The 13,186-nt window shown below is 40.1% G+C and overlaps 2 long non-coding RNA genes across 6 annotated transcripts; both read left to right on the forward strand.

Moving 5' to 3' along the window:
- The first annotated feature begins 957 nt into the window (after positions 1 to 957).
- LOC145169089 (uncharacterized) lies at positions 958 to 5,809 on the forward strand. 5 transcript variants are annotated; one of them, XR_013742290.1, is made up of 9 exons: positions 958 to 2,489; positions 2,609 to 2,745; positions 2,858 to 2,911; positions 3,038 to 3,383; positions 3,839 to 3,954; positions 4,280 to 4,397; positions 4,751 to 4,956; positions 5,037 to 5,131; positions 5,604 to 5,809. It is a non-coding gene; the product is annotated as an uncharacterized LOC145169089 (long non-coding RNA). The 5 variants fall into 5 exon arrangements; XR_013742288.1 differs by having other exon boundaries at positions 958 to 1,858; positions 2,364 to 2,489; positions 4,280 to 4,956; XR_013742289.1 differs by having other exon boundaries at positions 958 to 1,853; positions 2,364 to 2,489; positions 4,280 to 4,956.
- A 4,915-nt stretch (positions 5,810 to 10,724) lies between these two features.
- On the forward strand, positions 10,725 to 13,063 carry LOC145108952 (uncharacterized). The gene is made up of 2 exons (XR_013708677.1): positions 10,725 to 11,023; positions 12,812 to 13,063. It is a non-coding gene; the product is annotated as an uncharacterized LOC145108952 (long non-coding RNA).
- Positions 13,064 to 13,186: the final 123 nt, after the last annotated feature.

Raw genomic sequence — 13,186 nt, forward strand, 5'->3', positions numbered from 1 at the left:
TGATGTCTTTGTGATTCTTGCATGTGTTTGTATATGTATGTTTCCGGACTACGGTCCGATGTCGGGGCGGTTCCCGAGGAATGTTTGTATGCTTTTCGGATCTCGGTCCGATGTCGGGCGGGGCCCAAGGAATTTTTATACGTCCATGATTAGGTGATTATGCTTATGTTTATGTGTATTAGTAGATATGCTCATACGTATGCCGAGCTTTGCTCGATGCCGGGCGGGGCCCGATGCCGGATGCGGTGTGATGCCGGGCAGGGCTTTATGTCGGGAGAGGCCCGATGTAGTAGGGCGGGGCCCACGATATGTGTTATGTGATTATGTGATATGTGTATGGTATGTGATAGTTTGGGGAGCTCACTAAGCTTCGTTCTTACGGTTTTCAGTTTTGGTTTCAGGTACTTCTAGTAGCAAGGGGAAGAGCTCGGGATGACTGCGTGACACACACAATTTATGTTTAGCTTGGGATGTTTTACTCTGATTTATTTGACATGTGATTGATATGGATATGCTGTTTTGATACTGGAGATATTATGGTTTATGTTTTGATAAATGATTTATAGTAACACTACTAGAAAACAGCCCTTTAATGACGCGCAAACAATGACACGCGGTGATTTACGATACGCAAAAGTGTGTCCTTTATCCTTCAAATTTTAGAAGAGATGACATTGTTTTTAGGGCACACGCTTTTGGGTATCGTAAATCACCGCGTGTCATTGTTTGCGCGTCATTAAAGGGCTGTTTTCTAGTAGTGTTACTATAAATCATTTATCAAAACATAAACCATAATATCTCCCGTATCAAGCGACATTTGTGCGTGCCCTAAAATTAATGTCCAACAAAAAAATTAAAAACACGGATGGCACTTATTTAAAAATGGGCGTCGTCTAGAAATGTCGCTTTATATTTTTTTAATGAAAGGCGCGTTCTCTTCTTTTGCAGCTGGGGGAAACGAAAATCCCAAAAGTTTAAAAGCCTGCCATTGTTATCCTCTACCTTATTTCCATCGTTCTTTTCTATCTCTCTATCTCTATCTCTCTCACTCTAATACCCAAAAAAAACCCTAATATCATCACCAATCCTCTTTTCTCCCACAACAAAATCGCAATATCACCAAATCTCTGATCCCGTCTTTTGAACAGATCAAACCCGCAGGGGTTCTCGATTTCTCTATGTTGATGTGTGGTGACACGAACAAAAAAAAGAGCGTAGCGCCTCTACCTTTCAATTTCATTTGTCGGTTGCTTCAAATCGACTCTTACTTTCTCTCTCACAGGGGTTTCTTTATGCGTTCCCTTCACCTCCGTTGATGTCGTTTTCCAAGGCCAGTCTGGATAATCAGCATCATTGGTAAGTGGATACTTGCGTGCTTAACTCCTCTCAACCCTACATCAGCCTCACCTGATAATGTGATTCACGAAACGTCGTCGTTTGCTGATGAAAGCTGCTTTCTTACTTGCTTCCGGTCAGCCTGACATCACGTTGAGACGGAAGACTTGGTGGTGGGTTTTCCTTGTGGTCGGTGGAGTTTCTCCCAATGATGCTTTCTACTCTTACATCCCCTTTAATCGACACCTCTTCTTCTTTACTGCTTACTCACCCTAAATCAGGTAATACCGACACCGACCTAGCGGTGAGGTTTCCTTCTTGACAGTGGTGGAGTGTCTCCCCAAAGCTACTTGGTTTGAAGCGCCAATGAAACGTTCCCTTTCCACCTCTACTTTCGTTTGCCGACTCACCCTCTATTAATACTGTCTATTAATAGCTTCATTCGCCAGCTCCTGATGTGGGTTTCAGTCGCCATCTCCTTATTTTTTTGCTACTTCTCTCTCTAGACAACGCTTCGGGTGAGGTTTGAATTCAATTTATTATTCTATTATATATGCTTTATGATGCTTGCAAATTCAAGGGTTTGCATGTTGGTGCTTCATAGTTGATATCCCTTATTTATTAGGTATGGTAGGGATTGGTCTTGAAGAGGAATGAAAACCAGCGATTCATGGTTCAAACATTTGTCGAAGTCATAGGAACAGACAATATATATCTGATGTCATATCGGTTCTTTGTTGGACCAATGTCTTCTATCTTGTTCACTAGACAAAAGGATAAAAGTTTTGATGCTTTCACTTTGTAAGATGATATATATGCTATCTGTTCTTGCAATTACAGCAAAACGTATTTCACTTTGTGATTCTAATTGGTGCAAAAGTAGAAGACTATGCCTAATCCACTAATTGATTTCGGTGTTCTCTAGAAATTTGGTTAGGGTTTACTAACTCATATATTGTTTTAACTGTTTTGATTCAGTTCGTCTTTATATTCTATTTGACTAAGGGTTATTGTTAATGACCAAACAGTAGCCGGAGGGGGAAGAAGCATCAGGGGAGGTAGGAGGTAACCAGAACAAAGCGACTTCAAACTGTTACGGCTTCATGCTAGCTGAAATATGGAAGTTTCTTGCCAATTTGAAGAGAGAAAGAAAGGTATCTGTTTGTCTTTCACAATTTCATTTTTTTTCAGCGTATGGTTATGTTTTCTCATTTTTATAATAATTTTCATAACATTCTTATTTGGTTACAAATATTTTGATTTGGAAGTGCAGTAACTAGCTTCAATTGGCAACAGGCTTCTTCTAATCCTCGTGACTGATTTGAAGTTGTATTTAATGGGTTGGTAATGGTTTACTCCTACCCTTTGTTCGGGACAGCTGATATTTCTGGCTACCGTTCTTAGTAACAGGTGAGCAAAAAAACATGTTCTAATTCTATTTCAGATTTAGTATAAATTAAAAGAATAATCTTTATTGGTCAATGTTGTTTTAACCAGTTTTTGTTTCCCATATATTCAATAGAATATTGGATTTCCTCTACAGGAGAAGGTCAATATTTGGTTATTTTGGGCACTGGTAAGTAAATGTAAATCCCCATAGTTTGGTCAAACTTTAGGAACTCATGTCACTGCTTTCTCAGGGCATACATTCTTGAAGATTCGTATAATCAATAAACATATCTTCATTGTTTTTCTTGTGCAGCTGCTGTGAGGAAGGATATCTCCGATGAGACTGATCGTGAGACAGGACGAAGCAAACAGATTTCATCAGTTCCTATGCATCTTTGGGTTTCCACCTGGCAACTGCCATTTCCACAGTGGCCCCACCGAGGTCTGCTAGTTGTTGAAGGATATAAGGCCATATTTTTTTAAACAAACAAGAAAGCTTGATAATACTTTGAAAGCAGTTTCAAAAACTGGAAAAGTTGAGAGTGTTGCAAGAGGTGAAAAACTTGAAAATGCTGTTGTGGAGACTGATACTTCTTTGGAATCTTCAGCATATGCTTCATTGGGACGGAAGAGACGTGCTTGGGTTACTGTTAATACCGGTATGGCTCTCACTCTTAATACCTGAGCTCTCTATCAAATTGCTTATGATATTTTGATTAGCTTAAAACTATAGTTGAGGTATTTGTTTTGAGATGTTATATTAGCTAGAGATTATTCTATGCTCTCTGATATAGTGATAGTAAAACTTTTATATTAGCATACATGTGTTAACTCATTTAAGATTTAGGGTGTAGATTACTTTCTTACTATTCGGAGGTTGTAGAACTAAATTAGATGATACACATAGATATACAATCATTTCTTGCTTATTTAAGTTTCATTTAGTTCTGAATGATAGTAAATGACCATTTTACCCTTTTGTCCGGAATTAGTACCTAATGAAAAAAATGACTTTCTTGTTTGACAACTGCTTGTAATATAAGTTATAAACGACAATAACTTGTAAATATATAAAATAGTTAATGGAAAATGCATTGGGGTTTTGACTTTTTAGGTGCAGTTAGCAAATGAGAAGCAGCTTGTTGATCATTACAGCTCCAAGCATCCAAAGGAGAAGCCTCCAAGAAACTCTGAATGATCTGATCTGTATGCATTTGAATTGATGCAAAGGTTTGTGTTATCTGTTTTTCTTTTTCATTTGCATGATGATGATATGTCTAGTGTTTCTTTTGCTTTGACATTTTCATTTCTGCCAAAACCGAGTATAAAAATGTTTGTTAATATGGGTAATAAAATAAGTCTACTGAGACGATCAAGAAAACTTATTGCAATGGTTGCTAAGGCTCCAATTTGTGAATTAAGTTAATTCAGTATGTTTATGTGTTTTTTGGGCATTCTGATCATGTAGGTGTTCAAAACAATAGAAAATTTTTAAACATATTTATTTATTTTAAGACTCATTTCACCATTTTTGTGATTACATACATAATGGCAGGTTGGTGACTCAGCAGAGACCTGAATGTAAAGCCGTATTACAAGAAGTTACTCAACTTGTTGAAGAAAAGCTTTCATCAAATAGCAAAGCATTGAAGACCACATTTGGTGCTACTCAGGTAATAGATATGGGGACAGTGTTTGACTTTATGAACTGTCATGTTTGACTACTAAAATATCCTTTTTCAGCTGAAAATAGATGGCGACTTTTTGTATTTTCTAGAAGAGGCTGCATCTATAGTTGTAAGTATATTTTTTTACACGTGTATTTAATCTCCTCGTTGATGTATATTAATGTGACATGATATTTGAATCTTTATAGTTTTAATATGGGGATCCAGATAAACTTTGCACCCTAATGACTGAAGCTAAGAAGGCTGGAGAGGATCTAGTTGTAATTGACTTACAAATCTCTTTGAAAATCTTGTTCTCAAACCTTTTTTATATTAACAAAGAAGCAATCTTTATGCAGAAAGTGTATGCAAAATACATGAAGGAATATTATATAGGAAGTTAAGCAGGTGTTGAATCGTTTAACCAAGAAAATCTGAAAAAGACAAACCCAAATGTGTATGAATCTGCTAAACGGTTATGGTGGTTCCAAGTTTGTAGTGAAGTTGCATATTTCCAGGTGGCACCTTCAAATGATAGCATCTGTTCTTCAAATATTGACATAAGGCATGTACATATCAACAAATGACACATTTTAATCATTAATATATAATCCAAGTTTCATGATTTTTTATTTTAATTAACAGGTATCATTTGGATCTATGCAAAAATGTATTTGGAGAAGGTGTGTATCCAGTTGTTGATGCAACAAATGTTTACTATGGGGGCAAAAACATTGTTGGTATGAACTATGAAAATTACTATTTATATGTAAATTTCAGGGTTAATTTATTTTTGGTGAAATTGCATGAAATATATATGTATGATCAACATTAGGTACACATTAGATTTTCTGAAATATTTAATAAAAAAAACTCCCACTTGTTGAAATTTTGAAATATTTAATCAAAAAATGCCCAACATCTCACATGCATATATTGGTGATGCATGTAGTGACTGAGAAGAAGTAAATGTATATGGTGATGTTGGTGTTTAATAATCTGTTAATGAGATGAGAGGGAGAGGGAGAAGTAAGACTAACCATATATTCAAAATCCTATTTACAAAATGATCCAAATAATCATTTTCCTAAGCTTAGTGGCCTAATTGGTATTGGAGAAAATAGACAAAAAAATATAGTTGGATGCCATACCAGCTCTATCATATCATCTTGTATTGTATTGCATGTTAAGTTACCGATTTGCCATGTGCAGGTTCTCATAGCTCTACCAACCTCCTTCCATGCCTTGAAGCCTTTCAAAGTTCCTGCATCAGGTTATTCTTTATAGAAAGGAAATTGTCAAAGGAGATTTTAGTCATGGGTTTCTTTTAATGTTGTACATGTTTTGTTTTCTATAATAAATATTATGAAATATTAGCAACGTGTTACATTTACTTACTATTGGAATGATTATTTGTATTTGACATATTAGTGCAATGAATTATCTTTATTGTTTATGGTATTTTATTTTGTATTATGAGACTTATAATGTGTTATTTAATTTGAAAATTAGTAAATCTATCAAAAATAAATAATTTTAAAAACATTTAAAATTATGACATGCAAAAATGTGTGACTTCTTCCTTATGACATGGGCTTCCTTGATACGCATTGCGTGTCATAAACACGCGTGTTGTAAGGTTACGACACGCAAATGCGTGTCGTCTTCCTTTATTACAGGGCCTTCCTTGATACGCATTGCGCGTCATAAATGTGCGTCGTAAATGCAAGTCATAAATGCGCGTCGTCTCTCGTTATGACAGGGCCTTCCTTGACACGCATTTGCGCGTCGTCTGAGCGTTTTACGACGCGCATTACGCGTCGTAAAAGGCTGTTTTTCTAGTAGTGTAAATCTGGTTTAATTAGTGATTTAAAAATGAAATTTTTGGACTGTATTTTTGGGGTGTTTCAAGTTGGTATTAGAGCCTTGGTTTGAGGGATTCGGACACACTCTCGGGTGTGTGTGAACTCAAACTGAGGACTTGGTATAAAATTTTCAAAAGAAAAAACATTTTTACAAAAAGGATTTAGAAAAGAGAAAAAGGGTGTGGTGCATGCAATCAGTCAAGTTCAAGTAAGTACTCCCAAATTACCCATACAAGTTTATGTTATGACATGATTATGAGAACTGCATGCTAGATTAGGGCTAAGGATCTAGGAATGATGCCTTGTATGCCTGTTATATGTGTATGAGAACTGCAAGCTAGTTTAGGGCTAATGATCTAGTTAGGATGCCTTATGTGCCTGCTGTATGAGCTTATTGAACTGTATGCTAGTACTGATTAGTCAGTAATATGATGGCCTGAGTAGGATATGCTTGATTATGTTTACTCAATGCTTGAATGCTGCTTTCTTTGTGCTTTTAGGAGTTCTACTTATTTTTTAACTAACTAGTAAACAAATATGTTAAGTTACATATTATGAGGACTAAATAATTTCAGAAGGTTAGGTTCAGCTCTATTTCGCAGCTCTTGTCTGAGTCCAACCGTTGTAGGGTAGGACCTCTCATTCGAAGAATTATCTGGTCTTAGTAATATGTAATGGTATTCGCGAGCTAGTTAGGGTGAGATAACAGGGACTTCTTATGCAGCTGATGGCGGAGAGTGGATTGGTAATTACCCTAGGGCAAGCCTAGGATGAGATTAACGTGAGAACAACAGTAGGAGTCGAAGGGACTTGGTGGAGTCAAGACAATTCTTGAGGAAAGTACGGATATATGTGGAAGGTAGTATGGGCCCGTACTACTGAAAGCAGAGGATCTGTACTCGAATCAAGGAAGGATGTGATGAACCCAGGAAACTTGTAGTATGTGAGATCCCTCGAGTTATGATGAGTATTCTAATGATTTTTATGGTATATTTCCGAGTATGGTGACGCTACGTGGTAGACTAGATGGTAGTTCTGGTGCCGGCGAGGGATCAGGCTCGGACCCTGGAGCCGGGTAGCTCAATGATCGGATGAGGAAGTTCACCTCATCTGAGATTACGCGCAGTATCATTGACCAGACTCCTATGATCTTCAGTATGGTCAAGGAGGGTATTTTGGAGATTTGTGATGAGAGGCGGGGTGCTTTCCGTACCGAAATGGCGGCCATGATAGGGACGCGTACGTTGATGTTTCGAGAGTTCAGAGCTTCTAGAGTTCTAGATTATCATGGGGCTAGGGACCCCCTTTGCTAGCAGTAGGTGAATGGCAGATGTCGCCAACATTTTTGTACCAGTCGTAATCCCGAATGGGACAAGGTTCGACTTGCTTCCTGCCTCCTGAAGGATGGGGCACATGATTGGTGGGAAGAGGTTGGTAGTGAGTTGGGTGATGATGCGTTTGATGCTATGTCATGGGATGACTTTTCGACCAGAATCCGGGCAGAGTTTTCCCAAGCGATTGAGGCGCAGCAGTTGGCACAAGAGTTATTAGATCTCCGCCAGACTACTGAGACCGTGGCAGAGATCACTGCCAAGTCTCGGGAGATAGCTTATTTGGTACCACAGTATGAAGCAGATGAGGAAATGAAGAAGGTAAGGTATCATGACATACTGCATAATGATATTAGGGAGATCGTGAGTATCTCGGGGTGCGAGACCCTGAATGATATGATTTCTAGAGCTCGAGAGCTAGAGACTAATTTGGAGCACATTAGGAAGAGGGGACTAGTTCATGTGCATATATTGGAGGGTCCCGGGGAGAGACCCAAGAATTCGGATCAGCTTTTGAGAGGCCAGCAGAGCCAGATTCAGTGCAGCACTTGAGGGAAACTGCACGATGGAGTTTTTCGTTCCAAGAGCTTGGTTAAGTGTACACTTGGGTTGTTTCCTTGTTTGTGTTAGGTTTATATTTTCAAGTGAGTTCATATGCCATTTGCATGCCGAGGATTATTAGTGGTTAGCGAAAGGTCATTTCCCTAATTGCGGGTTGACAGTGTACAATGTCATCTGGTTTATGGTCGAGATCGGTTCAAGGGTGTTATATGGAAGGTCTGCGGTCAGAGTTCTGCGGGATGGTTATTCAACATTGTCAGGATTCGGTGGTATTAGTAACCGTTATTAACGGACTGATGGAAGCACCAAGGGAAGTAACTCGTTGTTGAGGTATTGGTTGGAGCATTTGTCTTTTGGTCTTCAAGATTCGAGTGTGGTATCATTTCAAGAATCACAGGCTATCGGTTTCGCTGGGATTCGGGAAGTGTTCATCTGGTTCTTAGAAGTTGTGTGATCTTTTTGGATTGGCTAGTAATGGAGCACTAATTGGTAAGAGCTGGTTGTCACCGGATCGATCGTTGGAAAGTGAGAAGGATTGGGAATTTTCCAATTTCATATATTATGAAGACTTAGTCAAATCTAAGTGGGGGAGAGTCATCCAGGGATTTAGAAGCGGAAGCAGTTTTGAAACCGGGATAAGTTTCACATCCTTGTTATGAAGGAAGACAACCCAAGCAACTATGTGGATTAAGGATAGTGTGAGTTGGAAGTTCGGAAAACTTGCCAATAATGAGATCGCATTCTCGGAATGTTTGATAGCAGGCTTTAGGGAATCAGGTTGGGGATTCCAGTCAGGTCATGAGTTTAGTTCTGGATGTTAGATCATGTGTGTGCTCGACGTTGGATGTGTTCAGATTGGTAATCAACGATTGAGACAGCATCGGAAGTGCTGTAAGACTGCGGGATAGCGGTATCAGTCACAGGTTCATTCAGATAAGTTAGGCCCGGGTGGGTCAGTTTGTAGGATTATGGAAAAGGCCATAGCATGTTGTTCCATACAGTTCCAGTGTGTTGGGCAGTATCCGGTTGAAATAAACCGAAAGGGTAGGCCGACCACCCAGATATGCTCGGCAGTATCCGATTAAAATAGACCGAAGGGGAGGCCAACACCCAGATATGCTTGGCAGTATCCGGTTGACATAGACCGAAGGAGAGGCCAACACCCAGATATACTCGACAGTATCCGGTTGAAATAGACCGAAGGGGAGGCCAGCACCCAGATATGCTCGACAGTATCTAGTTGAAATAGACCGAATGGGAGGCCAGCACCCAGATATATTTTGCAATATTAGTGTTTTCAGATTTCAGGTATGGATGGGTAACTAATTGCTTGGGTAATGCTAAGTCACTCACGGATTCCTTCAGATGATTTAGGCTAGGGCGGGTCAGCCGCACGAATGTGAGTAGGCTACAGTGTGATCGGATTCGGGAAACGGTAGGTTGTTGGAGACCAGGCATGATGTAAGACTACAATGGTTTTGGTAGCATTCATTTTTCGTATTAGATTCAATGGCAACAGGTAGTTGGACTGTCATGATCGGGAAGATCAGAAGGAATAAGGGAGCCATGAGTGGCAATATGGTTAGGGCAGATTTCGATGGCCGAAGTCCTCTTCAGAAGTCGCATGGGGCAACCGTGAGGTTACTCTTGGCTCAGCAACTGGACAAGAATTCAGTATTCTGGATAAGTTGGGGACCAGGGAGATATCGGTTGCCCTTGGAAAGCAGATAGGAGGCAACGTGATGCTTCGGACAATAGTAGTAACTTGGGGATTCATGTGTGTATGGAGTAGCTTGTTGATTGAAAGTGCTAAGTCACTTGCAGTTTGGATTAAATAATCTCAGAGTAATTGATTTGACCCTATTACGCTGGAGAGGATTATCATAAGCCTACTGTCAAATATAAGTGTTCTGTAGGGATTCAACAATAGTGATTCTATATGGGCGGTCTGTCAGGGAGTCAAACCATATCGAGACTTCAGACTTCATATTGAATAAATGTGATCACGTTGCAAGAATCCGTTCATTTTTGGGTTGTAGAGCCCTGCAAGGGTTGGCACCGGTTACCTCGATAAGGCTAGGGTATGCTCGGGATTGTGGCCATGACGCTCAAGTTGTTTGGCGTGACAGGAATTGTAAGGAATGATTTCGAGGACGAAATCTAATTTAAGTGGGGAGAATTGTAACATTCCGTTTATTAAATAAATAAATAGATAAAATTAATAAATGAATAGTAGCCCTAAATGCGGAATAATTTACCAAGGCGTTGGTTTTGGGGGTTAAAAAGTCATAATTGAGAGTTTGGGGGTTAAAATGTAATTTCTGTACTAGTTTGTAAAGAATTTTGAAGGTTGAGGGGTGTTTGGTAAAGTATGGATTTAATTTGAAAAGGATTTCAGAAGTCAAGGTATGATTGGTAATTTATTGGTAATTTTTTTGGACTTATTATGAAAGGATTTTTTAAGATAAGGGGTTAAATGGTAAATATTGGAGTTATGTTGAAAAGTTTTGGTGGAGGAGGGGCCAAACTTGTAAAAATGGGTTGATGTTTGGAATGATCACGGGTTTAGACTCGAACCCCCCTTCCTTTCCCGATTCAAGATACTTCATCGGATATCTTCAACCCTAACCCTAATTCGCTATACCTCCAACCGCCACTACCATGTGAGTCCTCCTTCAGCCGCCGTTGCTTTCCTTGCTGGCGAAGTCGAAAATTGCGAGACGAGCCGACCGCCACCCTTCCACCTGCTACGTCGTCAAACGCAGCCATCCACAACCCCGCTGCTGGACGTCGCACGCAGTCGGAAGAGCACCGAGACCGGAGTCGTGAGTTGTGATCGGCGAGATGCAGGACGTGAGCAACCAGGAAATTTACGGTAAGCCAAACCGCTATCTCTCTCTCTTCTCTCTGTCGTCCCTCGTGGGGTTTGACGTCGTGTACACCATTGCTGCCGTCGGTGGCCTTTTTGGCCAATGTTTCTGTCTATTCCGGTGACGATAGCCACTTAAGAGGTGGCTGAATATGAGCATGTTCGAGTATTTTGGTTGTTTTCGATGTTTGTGGTGTAGTAGGTGAGTTATTTGGCCGGAAAAACCCACCGCCACCACCATGAGGTGGTGGCTGCCACCATTTGCTGCCGCCACCAGCCACCGTGTAGAGGTGGATGTGTGTGTGTAGTATGGTGTGTGAGTGTGTGTGTTCTATTAATAAATGTTTTATCATTTTTTTGTGTCAAAAGTGAAGAAGATCGCCACCACCACCGTGAGCTGTTGTCGACCACTATTGCACGAGGTGGCAGTGGGTGGTGCCTGACTTGGTGAAACCCTAACCAGCCTAAAACTTAGCTTTTGGGCCTAATTGGCGTGTTTTGTGTTGGAAACCCTAATTAGGGTTTAGAAAACCCTAATCTTGGAGATTTTAATTTGGAATTGCCGAGACCCGCAGTTTGGACCATTGGATTGGAATTATGAATTAAGCCTGACCACACTGTATGATTGACCTAGTAGATTGATAGACTTAATGGATTAAGTCCTTAATGGGTTAAGTGTTTCTAATTAACCCTAATCGCCATTTCATGTGAAAACGCTTTTTGTGTTGGGTTTTGAGTTGGGCCCTTCTGTTGGGCTTTGGTGATTAGGCTATTGATGTGCCATCCAAAAACAAGTATATGGACTAGAATATTTGGATTGGGCTTTAGGGTAAGGCCCATTGGAAAGGCTTGGGCCCAATTTGGAAAATTGGGCCATAGATGGGCCATAATTGGGCATTGATGATTATGAGATATTGGACCATCGAATGCCAAGTGTTTGGACTAGAATAAATGGTTGGGCCATAAGGTAAGACCAAGTAGAAGTTTGGGCCTAATTTGGAAAATTAGGCCATATGTTGGGTCTTGGTTGATTATTTGGCTTTTGGGCTTTCAAAGTGTGAAATTGGGCCTTGGTCTTGAACCAAGCTAAGATAAGGGTAAAATGGTCCTTTTACCCCTAGAGTGGATTTATGGTTATGCATTGAAACCCAAATGGTTAATTGGGTTTGTTTGATGTTGACAGTTTGGGGATATGTCATCTAGCAGCTAGAGTTTTATCCGCGGGACTTCAGTAGTGCGAGATGAGTTTTCTCCTGTAGGAACGGGTCGAAGGCACCAATGCCGACCCATTTATGTATGTTAGTATGTCCCAGACTAAGGTCCGATGTAGGTTTATATGTTTTTCGGGTTTCGACCCGATGTCGGGGCAGTACCCGATGAATGTTTGTATGCTTGATGTCTTTATGATTCTTGCATGTGTTTGTATCTGTATGTTTCCGGACTACGGTCTGATGCCGGGGCAGTTCCCGAGGAATGTTTGTATGCTTTCCAGATCTCAGTCCGATGTCGGGTGGGGCCCGAGGAATGTTTATATGTCCATGATTAGGTGATTATGCTTATGTTTATGTGTATTAGTAGATATGCTCATACGTATGTCAAGCTTTGCTCGATGTCGGGCGGGGCCCGATGTCGGATGCGGTCTGATGTCGGGCAAGGTCGATGCCAGGCGGGGCCCGATGTAGTAGGACGGGGCCAACGATATGTTGTTATGTGATTATGTGATATGTGTATGGTATGTGGTAGTTTGGGGAGCTCACTAAGCTTTGTGCTTACGGTTTTCGGTTTTGGTTTCAGGTACTTCTGGTAGCAAGAGGAATAGCTAGGGATGACTGCATGGCACACACCGTTTATGTTTCGCCCGATATGTTTTACTCTGATTTATTTAACATGTGATTGATATGGATGTACTGTTTTGATATTGGAGATATTATGGTTCATGTTTTGATAAATGATTTTTAGTCATTCTGGTTTAATTAATGATTTAAAAATGAAATTTTTGAACTGTATTTTTGGGATGTTTCAATTAATTTTTAATATTTTGAACTCGTTTCCATGAGTTTGTGATGAGTTTGCTACTTAGACTTATTTTTATTAGTAGTTTACTTGGTCCTAGGCTAATATTGTTACAATGGGCTCCTATAATCTAGCTATGACGTTGCTTTCCTGGAA

Source organism: Lactuca virosa, chromosome 4, assembly GCF_052849685.1.
Source record: "Lactuca virosa cultivar CGN04683 chromosome 4, Lactuca_virosa_CGN04683_v6, whole genome shotgun sequence".
NCBI classification, from domain to species: Eukaryota; Viridiplantae; Streptophyta; class Magnoliopsida; order Asterales; family Asteraceae; genus Lactuca; species Lactuca virosa.